The following is a 17,831-nucleotide window of genomic DNA, read 5'->3' as shown; positions in this document are numbered from 1 at the left end:
AACAGCCCTCAATTCCAATGTGCTGAGAAGCTGGAAGTTAAGAGCTTCATTCTAGTGCTGGATACAAAGTTGGTTCACTTCCACCAGGATTAAAGCAGGAAGAAAATCCCGATGTGCTGAAGGAATTTTGTAGTGATAGAATTGTACACTGAAAGGTAAACCTAGATTGAGAAGAGATCATTTGGACAATATAGACTGTTCGTTTTCTTCCTTCTATGAATATAATAATAATAATCCTTGCATTTTGATATAGTGCCTTATCATGTCTTTGAGATGTCTCAAAGCGCTTCACAGAATATGCTATAAAGTGAATTGACTGTATATTTGTGGTCAAAATGCGGCAGCCAATTGCGCACAGCAGTGTCCCACAAACAGTCGTTGATTGAGTGCCCAATTTCTTCTTATTATTTTTTAAGTAATTATTACCCCTGAAAAAGTGATTCGTCAATCGACTAACAACAACAACAACAAGATTCCATTTATAGAGCGCCTTTCATGTCGGGAGGACGTCCCAAGGCGCTGGGTTCATACTTACTGCTAGGTAAACAGAGGCGTGTGGATTAAGGAAACTTGCCCAAGGTTTTACCCTGCCTGAAATGTTCGCTTAATCCACAAAGATCACTGAAGAGAGCTCTGCAAAATCTAGTGATCCTTCATTGCATCCACGTTTACCCTGGCAGGATTCCATCCATTAATCCCAACAGCTCTGACCATCATGCTATGGAGTGTGTGGCTTCATCCATTGTTTAACTCTTTCTTCCAACAGATATGTATCTAACTTCTATTATTTTAAATGGTGCTAACAGGCTCAGCATTAATTGCTTCTGATTGAGATTTGTTCCACAAAAGTTTCTTCTGATCTCTAATCTCTCTGGAGCATTAGAAATGATATACTTGTGGTTACCCTCCTTGGAGGGGGAGGTAAATGGGATCTCCTTTGAGATGAACTGGCTCCAAGATGACATGCCTGGCTATAGAATGTCAGAATCGAGCCAGCCCTCCGTGGCAATCTTGGTAGTCCAGTTTGTGAGCAAGGTGAGTTTGCAGTATTCCAGGGCACTGCTGATGACAGCACAGCTAGCCTGGTTCACCAGCAGGATTTGGAAGGGCAGACCAGTCACTGGGGGCAGGGAGTCAACCCACTCAGCTTCTCTTAACCCTGTAAGCCAAAGCCCTAATGGGTAGAGGTGGTCCAAGCTGGACAAGCAGCGGGAAAGTTTGCCAGACAGCAAAATCAATGGCAAACTATGTGGTTTTAGCTGGTTACACTCCAGCAGTACCCAAATGCACATTCTTGGGTCCCCAAGGGTTGGCTCGTGCCAACCTCTGCCTAATACTCTCCGGAATTAGATAAGCAGGATGTGTCCCTCCAGAGAGAGAGTGTGCTTTTCATTCCAACAATCTATCTCTGAGATTTGCAGGTTGGATGCATGGAAATCGCAGCTTGGTTTCGATACTGTTAAGCATGGTGATGGTTTCCGCATGTGTTAAGACACCCGGCTGACCCCCCAAAATACTTGTGTTCTCTCATTCTAGCTTGGCATAGATAAATAATTAGTATTATCTATGTCTCTCAAGTATGCTTTAATTGCTCTTTAAGCCTCTTTAGTTTGGCACTGCTTCACTTCTCATCCAGAATAACACAGACAAACTTTTTTTTGCCAGTTAATGCACATTGTATTATTGCTGTAATAGAAATGTATTGCTTGCATCTGGTATGTTGTGCATTGGGAAAAGATCGACATCCCTATCTATAGATCATTATGTAGAGCGTGGAAGAGAAATTTCAAAGTTCACATGTATTAGTGATGCTTTTTATATCAATCTGTTTTGTTGTGCTGAAATGAAACTGACCATGCCTTGCATCGAACATAATGTCAAAGACATGTAGAACTCAAAGTTTAATGCTGGAGGCAAAGTAAAGACAGGAATCGTTTTTCTCTGAGCATAAAATGCAATTTCTGAAATAGTTGAATATCAAACACTTTGCTCGTTAGGAACACTTAGGAAGCTGGAAACCGCAGAGGTAACTAAAAGGGATTCCTGTAAATTCGTAAAACTGATTTACGCAGAAATTCAATGATAAACTTTCCAGGGATTGCAGGTCACAACTGGAGGGAAGAAACAGCTGATCCTAATCAATCCATGTTGTAATATCTTGCAATACATTCCCTCGCATTCAGTCCTATCCCGAAGGCCAACATTCCCGGCTATTAATCTTCTCATATTAACACGTCCAAGATCTCAAAACCCAGCAGCAGCTCCTGCAGATTCCTCAGACACCTGTGTACCTCACCAATATGATAGATTACGCTTTTGCATTTCTGTGCAAAACCTTCTAAACCTGAGAATCTGTCACAGAAAATTAATTTGCCGGATTTAAAAGTCGCCCTTTACTTGTGCAAAAGTGCCAGATGGCTTTGTCCCAAGATAATATAGTAATCAATTATAAGATCACACTGCTCGGAACGTGTGGGGGTGGGGGGGGGTGCGGGGAGCGCTAACAAAAAATGGTGATTGTTTGGCTCAGTCGGTAGCGCTCTCGTCTCTCAAGTCCTAAAATGTTGTGGGTTCAAACCGCACATTGAAACTTGAGCTCACTAGGCTGACATGCTAGTGTAGCACTGAGGGTGTGCTGCAATGTAAGAGGAGCCTTCTCTTGGATGAGGTGTTCATTTAAACTCCAAGGAACTGAACACCATTTAAAATGCAAGGATTATTATCTGCTTGGCCAGGCATGCTGGGTGCCTCATTTGACCTCTACAACTTTGCCCATTTTTGCCATTGCATATTACCTGCGCTAACCCCCCCCCGAGCTGACTAGACTCTCATCCATGCTTTCATCACATCCAGGCTTGACTATGTGAATGCCCTACCCCGTGGACTCCCCAGCCTCTCCATATACAGTTGTGTCCTCCTAACGTGAAATGCATTATCACAAATTTTGTCCCCTGAGTGTGGACGGTTCTACCCGACTATCCTACTCAGCTCAGGCTACTGCGCGAATGATATTAATGCTACAGGACTGAGTACCTTCTTAAAAAGTAGTTACAGTTCCAGTCTAATTCAGAGACTGTTGTAATTGTGGAGGTTGAATGAGTTGGTGGCTTTCTACTGAATTTTACTTAACAAAGACCACAGATACTCACAGAGATTAAAGTTTTTACAGTGCGTCTTAGCTTCTGCATTCTGACCTTAACCCACCATGCCCTTGAAGAGCTCTGGGATGCTACCCCACGTGAAGGGTGCTATATAAATGCAAGTTGTTGTTGTTGTCCTCTGGAACTCTCTTTTGAAACCAATTTCCTTGTTATCTGTCTCCGTGCTTTCAAACACTTTCTGAAAGCATATTTTCAACTGTGTGTGCCTTTGGTTAATATCTATAATGTCTTCCTGTTCACCATGACTTTTATCAAGTACTTTGAGATGGTCTTTTATGTTAAAAGTACTATATAAATAAATGTACATTATTGCATAAAAATCAGATGTAATGAGTGGGCTGCTACATTACAAATCTTGATACTAGAGATAGACCTTACCTGCTCTTTGTTTTCAAAATTTCAAGCTTCAGGATGAATATATATACGTGATATATGTATGTATATGTGATATGCACCTATACTATCCACTTTTACAATGCTTCATTTTATTGACATAGGTTTGACAGAAATCAGCATGAGGTGAGCAGTAAAATGAGATTTTGTGGTGCTGTACTATCTATTTGTGTATAACACACTCTTAGACATGATACCATTTCAAAGCAGCTCATTGTCTTTGTCATTTTCTTTTCAAGTATCTAAAGATCATTGAGAACAATGGCACAGTTAAACAAACTGATTCATCCCTGTGGCAAATGTCCCATGAGAAAATAGATGGTATTTGTACGCATATTGACTAATGTGATCTGAGCAAACTAATTGTGTTCTTACTGAAGTCTTAATGGGTTCCACAATGCACTTAATTCTCCCGAAGTGAAAGGTGCTATACAAATGTAATTTGGTGTTGTTGTTGTTGGATCTTAAAGGTACTTTCCTCTGTTCTACTCCATTAGGATAACGTAGCTTTAAATGCTTTCAAGCATTATTTCCTTCTGGGACCATAGGAATATGAGTTGACTATTTAGCTTATGGAGCTTGATCTGTCATTTTATTAGCTCAGAGCAAATCTTGTAGTCCTATTTTATGCCTTATTCCTTAATACCCTTACTTCCCAAATACCGGCTGCATCTCCTTCTTAATCTCTCATTGATTCTGGGCCAACATGTTCCACATTCTCTTAACATTCAGTGTGAAGAAAGCATCCTAGCTCTAAGTCTCAGGTTTTATTTATAGATAGAGTTGTTACCTTTGCTTGTTGAACACCAGCCAATGTAGAAAAGAAATGCTCAAAAGTAGACAAAGAATTTGCACTTGGATGGTATGTAGAAAAATGGCATATATGGTTACATTATAGAGAATTTATCTCCTATGTTCATCCTCAAGCCTCCATGACCTTAATTATCACAAAAGAAAGCAGCCAAACTGGAATGTTTTGTTGCACAATGGTTGGCTTGTTTATCAGAATCCACTAATGTCCTGGAAAATATTCTCCCCCACTTCATCTCCACTGCCTTGGAGTCATCTGAACTCCTCCCCCTTCTGGGCTTCCTCTCGCAATGACATATCTCAGTCATTCAGCTCCACAACTACCTCTCAGCCACTCTCAATGTCCTCACCTCACTCACCTTCCGAAATGCCTCCTATGCACACAAGTCGCCTTGATACACCAGCCAGTGTGTGTTTGTGTGTGTGTGTGTGTGTGGGGGGGGGAGGTGACCATAAGCACAGTCAAAGAGGAAGGTTTTCAGGTGGGTCTTGAAAAAGGGGAGAGGGGACAAGGCGGTGGGATTGAGAGAGAATATTCCAGAGTTTCAGAGAATAGTGGCTGAAAGCGCGACCTCCGATGGTGGGGCGGAGGGTGCGAGGGATGAGTGCCAATGCCAATCGAGCAGAGGCGCCTGTTGGTGGATTGGGGAGTGAGGAGGTTGGAGAGGTAGGGAGGTGCCAGAGAATGAAAGGATTCCATCATCATAACCACATGAATCACCTTCCCTCTCCCTTGGACCCCAGCATTATCTCCCTATGCTCCTACCTGGGCATCCTCCGCCACACCCATTGTGGCACCCAGCATTGGTTGCCCCAGAGCAGCCACCCCAACTGTCCCATTGCTCAATCTCTCCGCAGCAACCACTTCTAAAAGGCAAACACTCCTTCCCCTCCCTCATCCATACCCTCTCCAACTCTCCAAACTCCTCAAATTCCATGATCACTTCTGCCCCATGAACTCAAATCCTCTCTATATCACTCTCCTCATCACCGCCCCCCACCAGCAAACCTATCCATATTTCCCTCCACTCTCTCTCCAACAAAGCCCTTATTATCCATGACCCCATCCTGGATGAGCACATTGATAATCTTGGGCTTACAGAAACTTGGCTCTCCCCTGGTGACCCCATCACCCTCGTTGAAGCCTTTCCACCTGGCTACACTTTTCACCACAACCCCCCGCCCCAACCAACGTGGCGGTGGGGTGGTCCTCATCTCCCAAGCTTCCCTTGGTCTATCCCCTTATTCCTCTGGCTGATTCTCCTCCTTTGAGCACATCAGCCTCGACCATCCCTCCTCTCTCTCACTCAAAATCCTCCTAGTTTACTGCCCCCCCAAACCTTCTGGCTCCTTCCTCATTGATATCTCCTCTCTCCTCTATCCCTGTCTATTTGCACTGAACACCTGCTCATAGGGACGATTTCAACCTCCACCTAAACTCCCCTTGTACCACCTCCTTGGATTTCACTGCCCTCTTCTCCTTAAACCTCACCCTCCACATCGACTCACTGATCCACAACTGTGGCTACTCCCTCAATCTCATCATCACACACGGCCTTGACATTTCTGACCTGTCTATCATGGACAAGGCTATCTTGGACTACTTCCTCATCTCCCTCTCCTCCCACATCCCACTCCCCCCTTCCAAGCCCGCAACCATTTTTTCCGCTGCTGGAAAAAGTTTCCCCCTGAGTCCCTTACAAGTGCCCTCCTCTCCCTCTGGCCCTCCACCCACAATGATCCTGATACAGCCGTCAACAACAACAACAACAACAACAAAATCACATTTATAGAGCGCCTTTCATGTCGGGAGGATGTCCCAAAGCACTGAACAGTCAGGCGTCGGGGCCCGAGCATGGGGAAGGGGGGTGTAGGGAAGAGGGAAGGCAGGGAGGTGGGAGGGAGACCAAAGGCACGGTCGAAGTGAAGGGTCTTGAGACCGGCCTTGAAGGAAGCAGGGGAGGAAGCAAGCTGCTGAATGACCATCTCTCCACAACCTTCAATTCCCTGGCTCCCCTGAAATCCAGGGCTGTTTCCAAATCCACCCGCTCCCCCTGGAACAACAGTGATCTTCGCTCACTCAAAACACAAACCCGGATGCTCAAGCGCAGATGACAGAAATTCGGCCTCACAGCCAGCTGTGGCTCGAGCACCTCCACACCTACCGCCTCTCCCTTTCACAGGCCAAAACTGACTTTTACTCCAAAGTCATCCTGGAGGCAAACAACAATCCAAAGATGCTGTTTGCCACTGTCCATCACCTCCTCTGTGCATCGCCTCATGCCCCTCAATCCTCACGTCAAATGCCAAGTGCAAAGAGGTCCTAGTTTTCTTCACCTCAAAAATTTAAAATTGGCAGCAATGTTCTTCCCTTCACCCCATGTCACCTTCCACCCCACCCAGACCATCCACACAACCTTCTCCCTCCGCCATGGCTCCTGCCACTCTCCCCTCCTTATACTCCTTTGCCCCCATTTCTCCCTCCTCCCTCTCAACCACAATCACCCGGATGAAGTTCATCACCTGCTAACTCGACCCACTACCCACCCAGCTGCTGGTCACTCACCTCCCCCTTCTCTCCCCCCTGATGGCCGACACGGTCATCCAGTCTCTCTCCTCAGGCTCTGTTCCATTTCCCTTGAAATCCACTGTTATCACCCACCCCCCCTCAAAAAACTCATCCTCAATCCCTCTAATCTCTCACACTATCATCCCATCTCCAGCCTACCCTTCCTTGCCAAAGTCCTGGAACCCATTGTTTCAGGTAACTTCGGTCCCACTTCTCCCTCCACTCCCTCCTCAAGCCCCTGCAGTCTGGTTTCTGCCCTATCCCCAGCACAGAGACAGCGCTTGTCAAAGTCACAAACGACATTCTCTCTATCTGTGACCAGGGCTTCCTCTGCCTCCTCGTCCTCCTGGATCTCCCTGCCGCGTTCGACCAAGCCATCCTCCTTTATTGGCTCTCCTCCCTCATCTACCTTAGAGTGGGACCACACTCGCATGGTTCAAGTCCTACTTAACCAACCGCCTCCATTTCATCTCAGCAAATGGTTTCTCCTCCCGCTCCCGCACCATCAACAGCGAGGTACCCAAGGCTCCATCTTTGCCCTTCTTCTTTGCCTTATCTACATGCTCCCGCTGGGCGATGTCATCCACAGACACGGGGTAAACTTCCACATGTATGCTGATGACAAACAAATCTACTTTGCCTTCTCCAGTACCAACTCCAGGTCCGCCGATGTTCTATCAGCTTGTCAGGCAGACATCAAGGTCTGGTTGAGTGTAAACTTCCTTCAGCTGAATATGGACAAGATGGAAGCCATACTCCTTGGCTCACGTGAACATCTTCACTCCTGAAAATCTAAACTCCTCAACCTCCCTGGGCTCTCTCTCAGATTCACCGAACCAGTGTGCAACCCAGGCATCCGGTTCGACCACCAGTTGTCCTTCCTCCCCCACATCCGGTCCCTGACCAGGACCACCCTCGTCCACCTCTGCCACATTGCACGCCTCCGACCGTATCTTTCCCCAAATGTAGACGAAACCCTCGTGCATGCATTTGGAACCTCCTGCTTGGAGTACTCCAATGCATTCCTCGCCGGTCTTCCCAGCTCCACCACTCATAAGATCCAGCTTATTGAAAACTCTGCTGCCCCATACTGACCCAGACCAAACTCCGTACCCACATCTCACCAGTTCTGGCCAGGCTCCACTGGCTCCCCATCACTGAACAGATCAACTTCAAGATCCTCACACTTGTGTTCAAATCAATTCACTCTCTGGCACCCCCCCACCTCTCCGACCTCCTCACTCCCCAATCCACCACCCGCTGCCTCCGCTTGACTGGCACCAGCCTCCTGCTCGTCCCTCTCACCCTCCGCTCCACCATCAGAGGCAGCGCTTTCAGCCGCTATGCCCCCAAACTGTGGAACATTCCCCTTCAATCCTTCCGCCTTGCCCCTTTCTCCCCTTTCAAGTCCTGCATGAGAACTTTCTTCTTTGACTGTGCTTATGGCCACCTCCCCCATTCCCCCCAGCTCAGAGTCAGGCTCCACCATTGTTAAGCACTCTGAGATGCTGCCCTGCGTGGAGGGCGCTATGTAAGTGCAAGTTTTTGTTGTTGCTGTTGTTGTTGAAACCCACCACTTTCTCCCTGAACCTCATCCCTACCTCTCTCCTTACCTCCCAGCTCCACCTCTTTGCCCTTCCACTCATTGACATCGCCAACCGTTCCTTGTCCACTGGCACCATTCCCACTCCTTTTAAAAACAGCTGTCATAACCCTTATCAGCAAATAACCCTTGGACCCATCCCAGTTCTCAAACTACAGCCTCATCTCTAACCTTGATGCCCTTTCCAAGGTCCTGGAACAAGTTATTGCTTCCCAGCTTCACTCCTTCCTCTCCATCTGCATCTATGAACTTCTCCAATCGGGTTTCCGTGCCACCCACAGCACAGAAACAGCTTTGGTCAAAGTGACAAATGACATTTTGTCAATCTGTGACCAGGGCTCCCTCTGTCTCCTTGTATCCTTGACCTCTCTATTGCCTTTGACACCGTCGACCACTCTGTCCTCCTCCACCGCCTCTCCTCTCACCTCAACCTTGATGGTTCTGTTCTTGATTAGTTCAAATCCTACCTTTCACACCATCTCCATTTTATCTCCACAAATGTCTTCTCCTCCAGCTCTGCACCATCTCGTGTAGGGTTCCTCAGGACTCTGTCCTTGGTCCTCTCCTCTTCAATATCTATATGCTCCGTCTTGGTGAAATCACCCAGAGACATGGAGTCAACTTCCATATGTATGCAGATGACACTCAACTCTATATCTCTACCTCTACCCTCCACTCCAGGAACTCTGCTGTCCTGACAGAATGTCTGCCAGATATCAAGTCCTGGATAACTTTGTCGGGTTCAACTTTCTCCTGTCAATGCCTCCATACCTCCCTGCCCTCCACCCCACTGATCCCAACCCCCTGCTCGAGTCCAAATCCCTGACTGTCCTGAACCTCGGGATGTCCTATTGACGTGAAAGGTGCTATACAAATGTAATTTGTTGTCGTTATTGATGTGGAACAAGATCCCAGAATGTTGCTGCTGGCTTCATCTGTTTGAAGATGATATGCTTAGGAAGATTGAGATACAGTCACTATGATCTGACTTTCGTGCCATTTCAGAGGAAGAAATTTAAATGTTTAATTCCATGTCCTACACAAAACAATTTACATTTATTTAGCACCTTTTACACCAGGAGGACACAAACAGTCATGAAGCGAGTGATCAATGTTATTTTGGGGATTGTTGGTCAGGACGCTCAAGAAACTCCTTTCTCTTTTTGATTGTAATGGAATCTTTAACGTCCATCTGAACAAGCAGACAGAATTTTGGTTTAATGTCTTAATCAAAGGACAGCACCACCACTAGTAGAACCAACAACAGCCCTAACCTAAGACTGAATTGAAGAATTTTCCACAATTCTAATTTACATTTTATGATAAATGGTCTTAGCTAAAACTAGGTGAAATTTCAGATCTATTATCTTCACTCAGGCATGAGACAGAAGTAATTAAGTCACTTAATAGCCACATGCAAGATTTGCCAGCCTTGTGAGTTTTGCAAGGTCTTCTGTTCAATAATCAGAAACTTTACTTTCACCCTTAACCTCAGAGGATTTAAAATAAAGAAGGAGCACCAAACAAGAACTAGTGACTGAAGAGTCAGTGTTGATAATAAGAGTCAGGAGAGTGCATATCATTGCAGCCTAAATCAGACTTTTATATCCTTGAACTTATTTGGATTTCCATCTTAAAAATTACATTAAAGGATGCTTAAAATTCATCCTCATTTAAAACAGAATAGTTAGACTGCCAAAATGATTTAATGGAAGAGTTTATCTAAGGTTATAACAATTATTTTCTTTTACTTGCCTTAGTCATATATATTGTCTATTATCCATATTCTGTTTGTCTGTCTTTCTGACTATTTACCACTTTTGAAGTTTGCTTGGCTGGACCTTGGGATAGCTCAGCCTTCGAGGCAGACAGAACAACAGATGGGAGCAGGCTTCAGGGCTGCGAAATCCAGAACAAAACAAAATACAACCAGACAAGTTTCTTAGGCTGCACAGACACAACAACAGCCACCGTTCCTCAGCCTCACTACCAAACCAATTCTGGAGATATCCAGGGCTTCACTGAGACCACACATGAGGTAATTTTAAAAACTCCCAGTGAGCAACAATAAAGCCAAGATGATGAGGCATGTAGACCGTTCAAATTTCATTCTGAATACACAATGAAACAATCATTGTGGTTGTTACAGATATGTGACAAGATAACTGCATCATTAGAAAGGATGCTTTGACCCCAACACATAATAATCGTGCTTATTTGGAGGCCTGAAATTCTACTTCGTTTTAGCTTTTAAGATGGATCTAAAATTGAAGATTGTGGAGAACTATGAAAAAGTAATTTCAAGAAATGTAGAAAAACAGTTTCTAAATTAAAGCTGAATATTGGAATTCTCCACAATTATGCACAATCTAAAATCCTAAGACAAAATAGCTGCAGGGGGGACCATTTTACATTGGTCATTTTAACTGGGCTATTTTACATTGGTCACTAAATACTCCTTAGATTTCTGGTTTGAAAACGTTTCTAGGTCTTAATTTATTCTGTCTCAAACAAATCCATTCTATGGCAAGTCAATTTACAAAGTAACCCATTGGGGTTTATTTGAGGAGAGGACTACACTGGTCTTGTGGCTTTTAATAATATTTTTACACCTCCTCATTACAAAATGAAATAATCTCATCATCGAAGACTTTTAGAGAGGTTTGCATTGCGTATGCAGTATATGAAATAAAATTTATGCTGGTCTTTCATCCAACAAAATCACAGGTAACTTTTTCAAGTACTATATATGTTTTTTCATCTTCTCAAACTTAGTTGACCATGGTTTTATTAAGACCAAATTATTGTAGTATACTGGCTCTGTACATTTCATGGATCTTGCACATTGTGATCAAGAACGTGACCTCTAGATCACAGGGCAATTTGAATACTATGGACTTAGATACACAAGCTTTAATATATTCCTACCATTTTCTTTTTCATACATTTATTGTGAAAAAATCATGTTGTTTCTGGAATCCAGAGATTGACCCCTTGCATCTGTCTGGCTCTGATTTCAGATCATGCAATCAGGATATAATGACATAAAGACAGACTGCAAGAGTTTTTACAAATATATAAGGAGGAAGAGGCTGTCAAAGGTAAATGTGGGTCCGTTAAAGACAGAGACGGGGGGGAATTATAGTAGGGGACGAAGACATGGCAGAGTCAATAAACAAGTACTTTGCTACTGTCTTCACCTTAGAAGATACTGAAAACCTACCAAGAATAGAGGGGAAACAAGAAGACAATGCTAGTGAGCAACTTGGGGAAATTAATATTAATAAAGAAATGGTTTTAGGTAAATTGTTAGGTCTTAAAACTGATAAATCCCCTGGACCTGATGGCCTACATTATAGGGTTTTAAAAGAGGTGGCTACTGAGATAGTGGATGGCTTGTCTTTGATCTTCCAAAATTCTCTGGATTCTGGAATGGTTCCCATTGATTTGAAGATTGCAAACATAACAGCACTATTTAAGAAGGGTGGGAGAGAAAAGATACCAGTTAGTCTGACATCAGTGGTAGGGAAAATTCTTGAGTCCTTAATTAAAGATGTCGTTATGTGATACCTGGAAGACCATAACAAGATTAGGCAGAGCCAACATGGCTTTACAAAAGGGAAGTCATGCTTAACTAATCTTTTAGAGCTTTTTGAATATGTATCTAGCAGGTTAGATAGGGGAGAACCAGTAGATGTAGCATATTTAGATTTTAAAAAGGCATTTGACAAAGTGCCACACAAAAGGCTATTGCACAAGGTTAAGGCCCATAGGATTAATGGGAACATATTAGCATGGATTGAAGAGTGGCTAACAGGTAGAAAACAGAGAGTAGGGATAAATGGGTCATTCTCGAATTGGCAGAATGTGACTAGTGGAGTGCCACAAGGATCAGTGCTGGGGCCTCAGCTTTTTTACAATTTACATGAATGATCTAGACGAGGACATTGAATGTAATATATCTAAATTCGTGGATAACACTAAACTAGGTGGGAGAGTAAGCTCTGAGGATGATGCAAAAAGATTGCAACGGGATATAGATAGGCTAGGGGATTGGGCGAGTAAGTGGCAGATGGAATTTAATGTGGGGAAGTGTGAAGTTATTCACCTAAGTAGTAAATATAGAAAAACAGATTATGTTCTAGAGGGGGAGAGATTAGATAGTGTTAGTGTTCAGAGGGATTTGGGTGTCCTTGTACACCAGTCTCAAAAAGTTAGTTTGCAGGTGCAGCAGCAACTAAGAAGGCGAACGGCATGTTAGCGTTCATTGCAAAACGTTTAGAGTACAAGAGTAGGGAAGTCTTGCTGCAACTGTATAGGGCCTTGGCGAGACCGCACCTAGAGTATTGTGTGCAGTTTTGGTCTCCTTATTTAAAAAAAGGACATACTTGCCTTAGAGGGGGTGCAGCGTAGATTCACTCGGTTAGTTCTTGGGATGAGGGGACTGACCTATGAGGATAGGAATAAACTAGGGCTGTATTCTCTCGAGTACAGAAGAATTAGGGGAGATCTTATTGAAACATATAAGATTCTTAAAGGGCTGGATAAAGTAGACACTGAGGGACTGTTTCCCCTGGTAGGAGAATATGTATCAGGGGTCACAGTCTTAAAATTAAGGGTCAGCCTTTTAGAACAGAGTTGAGGAAACATTTCTTCACTCAAAGGGTAGTGAATTTATGGAATTCACTACCCCAGATGGCTGGAGATGCTCAGTCCTTGAACATTTTCAAGGCTGAGACTGATAGATTTTTTTAAAAATAGAGGGATTAGGGCATATGGGGATAGGGCAGGTAATTAGAGTTAGGTCAGAAGATCAGCCATGATCTTATCGAATGCCGGGGCAGGCTCGAGGGGCTGAATTGCCTACTCCTGCTCCTAATTCTTATGTTCTTATGTTTTTATGATATTTAACAACAATATACATATCTGTTATTTTATGGTGCCCTAAACAATAATAACGCCATGAGTTATCCCATGTTATATTTTGGCAGGAATATTGTTTTTTAGGTGGTATGAGATTTTGGACCAGGTTTGTCTTCGAAATGTGTTAAAGAGTTTTTGGCACAGGATTGAACAGACGTGTAGGTTCCAAAGAACAGCATGGTTCAACAGCGTAGTTGTAAATCACTTAGCAGACATCTCAGTCCAAAAGGAGGTAAGTGTCAGCTCGTGTTTGAATGTCTGAGGAGTGTTCCAGTTCTCATACAGACAATTGGGTCTTCTGGCATTTCACATTTCTGTTTGGGTTTCCAAATCTCCTGCTGCTAAGAGTAAGAAAGTTCACCATCACTCATCCAGGAGCTGCATTGTTTGGTTGTGTTTCCAACTTAACATTTCCTATCGACTGATTTTATATTTCTGACTTTTTCAATTCACATAACTACTAATAGAGAGGAACCACAGAGCATTGTTGTTCAACTATAGATGTTAAGTAACTTAGTTTAAAAAATGCAGAGTCGTCAGTCTCCAGCCAGCTTTGTAGTTTGGTACCTATAATAAACTAATTATAATCTTTGCATTTTGACATAGCATTTTTCATTCGAGAGTATGCCTCAAAGCGCTTCACAAGATTTACTGAAAAGTGTAGGAAGCCAACACATTCACTCCTTGCATTTGCCAGGCTTTGATTTGAGACCATGTATCAGGATACTCAGCAACAATATGCGTATCTGCTCTTTCACACCAAACCAAATACTGATAATAAAACCAATAACTACTATATAACTTCTAATGGTTATTGCACCAGTTGTTTTAGGTATATGTTCATGTAATGTTAAGAAATGTTATTATTATAAGTTCTTGGTTATCTGACTTCCTTGCTTCTCTGTGCTGAGAATTTAATTCTATTTCAGTACTTTTCTTTAAAATTCTTTAAAATAAATTGCTCCTTATCCCTTATGGTATAGAGGTATAGAGGACTGGAAAAGATCATTGAGTGAAATACATCTGGCTGATCCCTAAAGTAAACAAAAAGAAAAATCATACACAATCACTCTACCTCATACTCCCAAGCGATTTCCGTGCCAAAAATCTATTAATTCTCCCATGAATTTGCTAATATAACTTGCCTCCCAGGGTAATCCATCCACCTATCAATCACTGTCTGTGGTAGGTTGTTGAATCTAAACTGTCTGTCTGCTCACCATCTGAGTTTGAGTTTGTGCCCCTTATTGCACCATGTGACTATATTGAACATATTATTTGGGTTTAGTTTATCTACAAAACGTTTGCAACAAATGTACAGTATGGAAACAGGCCACTCGGCTCAATCAATCCGGGACGATGTTTATACTCCACATAAGTCTTCACCCATTCCTTACTCCCTCCTTCCATTCCCTTCTCCCTCATGTGAAGGTCTAGCTTCTTCTTGAATGGATCTACATTATCTGACTGTGTTAATGGCAGCTAGTTCCAGAATTTCACTATCCTCTGCATTCCTCCTAAATTCTCTTTTTGATCTCCAAGTTGCTATCTTGTATTTGTGTCCCTTGGTTGCAGACTCCCCAACCATTGGAAACAACTTATTAAACCTTTTTAGAATTTTAAGCAATTCTATTAGGTCCCCACTTAAACATTTTTTCCAGAGTGTCGAGACCAGAATTGGTCACAATACTCCAAATGTTGTCTTACCAAGCTATGTATAAATTCAACATCACTTCCTCAATTTTGTATTCTATCCCTCTGGATATAAAGCCCAAGACCCAACTGGCCTTTTTATAGCCTTATCCACCTGTGTAATTACTTTTTGAGACTCGTGAATCTGAATCCCCAGATCTGTTTAATCCTCTACTCGCTTAGATCTACCATCTAGACTATAGATGGCTTCTTTATTTTTCATGTCAAAGTGAATTAGTTTGCGTTTCCTACATGAAATGTCATTTGCCACCTGTCATTTATGTCTTCCTGAATTCTTCTGTAATCCCCTTCACTATTTACCATGGTCCCCAGTTTGGTGTCATCTGCAAATTTTGACATACATCTCCTATACCTGAATCCAAATCATTTATGTGGTGACCAATAGTCCTAACATGGATCCCTGTGGAAAACACTGCCAATCTATTGCCAGCCTGAGAAGATACCATTAGCTACTACCCTTAACTTTCAGTTTTCTAACCATCCTTTAATGAATTCTGATATCTCTCCCATGATTCCACATGCCCCAATTTTCGTCACGAGCTTCTCTCTCATTTGGTACTTTATCAAAGGTCTTCTGGAAATACAGATACACTACATCTAATGCATTTCCCTGATCTAGAATGGTTACCTCACCAAGCCAGTCAGGAACCTAGGCGTCTTGTTAAACCCTCAACTGTCCTTTCTCCCCCACATCCGTGCCATGACCCACTATGCCTTGCCCTACCTCTGCAATATTGCCCAACTCTGCCACTGCCTCACCCCTCAGGCCCCCGAAACCCTCATACATGCCTTCATTACAACCAGAGTCGACTATGCCAATGCTCTCATTGTCAGCCTTCCCAACTCTTCCCTCCACAAGCTGCAAATCATCCAGAACTCGCATCCTCTCCCGCACCAGGCTCTGTGACCCCAATCACATCCATCCTGTAGAGTCCTGTAGCTCAGTGGGTAGAGCACTTGCCTTGCAAGCGAGACACCTGGGTTCAATTCCAGGCAGGGCGAAACCTTGGGCAAGTTTCCTTACTCCACACACCCAATAATAATCTCTCCAAAACAAAAAACAATAATAAATTGGTAATTTTCAATCCACGACTGTTTGTGGGACACTGCTGTGCGCAATTGGCTGCCACAATTTGCCCACAAATATACGGTCAATTCACTTTACAGTCTATTCTGTGAAGCGCTTTGAGACGTCGAGAAGATGTGAAAAGCGCTATATCAACTGCAAGAATTATTATTATTATTATTATTACTATCCCCGCCCAGCTCCACTGGCTCCCCAACCTTCAAGAGGATTGAGTTCAAAATCCTTGTCCTCACCTTCAATGCCCTCCATGGCCTTGCCCCCTACTACCTCTCTGACCTGCTAATTCCTTATCCACCTGTCTTCTCGTTTCGCTCAGCAGGCTCCGTCCTGCTGCACGTCCCCGCCCAGCCCACCCCACCATTGGCGGTAGGGCCTTCAGCCTCTCTGCCCCCACTCTCTGGAACTCCATCCCACATTCCCTTCATCTTGCTCCCTCTCTTGCCTCATTCAAGGCATGTCTCAAGACCCTCCTCTTTGACCGTGCCTTCGGCCACACTCTCTGCCCTCCACCCTCCCTGATCTCTACCCCTCCACCCCACTCAGGTCCTAATCCCTGACTGTGCAGTGCCTTGGGATGTCCTCCCGATGTGAAACGCTTTACAAACTTAATTTTGTATTGTGTTGTTACACCTTCAAAATAATTTGATGTTCGTCAGTTCTGACAAAGGATCATGGATCCAAAATGTTGACTCACTTTCCTTTCTCCAGAGATGCCTGCCTTGCTGAGTGTTCCCAGCAACTTCTGTTTTTCTTATAAGACAACTAGTGACTGTCCTTCTGGGGCAGGGGGAGGGGTTGAGGGTAAGTGGGGACTCATTGGAACTGAGCTGGCTCCAAGGTGATTTGGACAGAATGTCAGAATTGAAAAAATTCTCTGTGGCAGTCTCAGTACTCTTGATGGTCGTGACTTGCTCTTCTGCCGTATAGCTCAGAGTCACCATTCTTATAGTCAGTGCAGTTCCTTTGTCCCAAGTCATGTGGGGTGGAGTCAGAAAGACTAATTGCTTCACCATTCTGATGATTCTGAATTCTGATGATTAGTCTTTTCAGAGTCAAAAGGACCAATCACTTTGCCATTTTATTATCTCCTTATAATAATAATAATAATAATAATCCTTGCATTTGATATAGCGCTTTTCACGTCGGGAGGACGTCCCAAAGCGCTTCACAGAATATACTGTAAAGTGAGTTGACTGTATATTTTGTGGGCGAACGCGGCAGCCAATTGTGCACAGCAATGTCCCACAAACAGTCATAGATTGAAAATGACCAATTTAATTATTGTTTTTGTTTTTTGGAGGGATTATTATTAGGCTCTGTGTGGAGTAAGGAAACTTGCCCAAGGTTTCGCCCTCTGCCTGGAATTGAACTCAGGTCTCTCGCTTGCAAAGCGAGTGCTCTAACCACTGAGCTACAGGACTCCACGACTCCTTGCCTGATGATCAGTTCCACCCTCTTCAGCAACCTCTCTGCATGAACAATCCCACCATACAAAATAGTGCTTTACTTTCCTCAATACACATATCGCAAAGGATCCTGGACTCCACACACACCGAGCAGAGAATGGTGACT

This window comes from Callorhinchus milii, unplaced genomic scaffold, assembly GCF_018977255.1.
Source record: "Callorhinchus milii isolate IMCB2004 unplaced genomic scaffold, IMCB_Cmil_1.0 Scaffold32, whole genome shotgun sequence".
NCBI lineage: Eukaryota > Metazoa > Chordata > Chondrichthyes > Chimaeriformes > Callorhinchidae > Callorhinchus > Callorhinchus milii.
Note: the sequence above shows the minus strand (reverse complement) of the source record.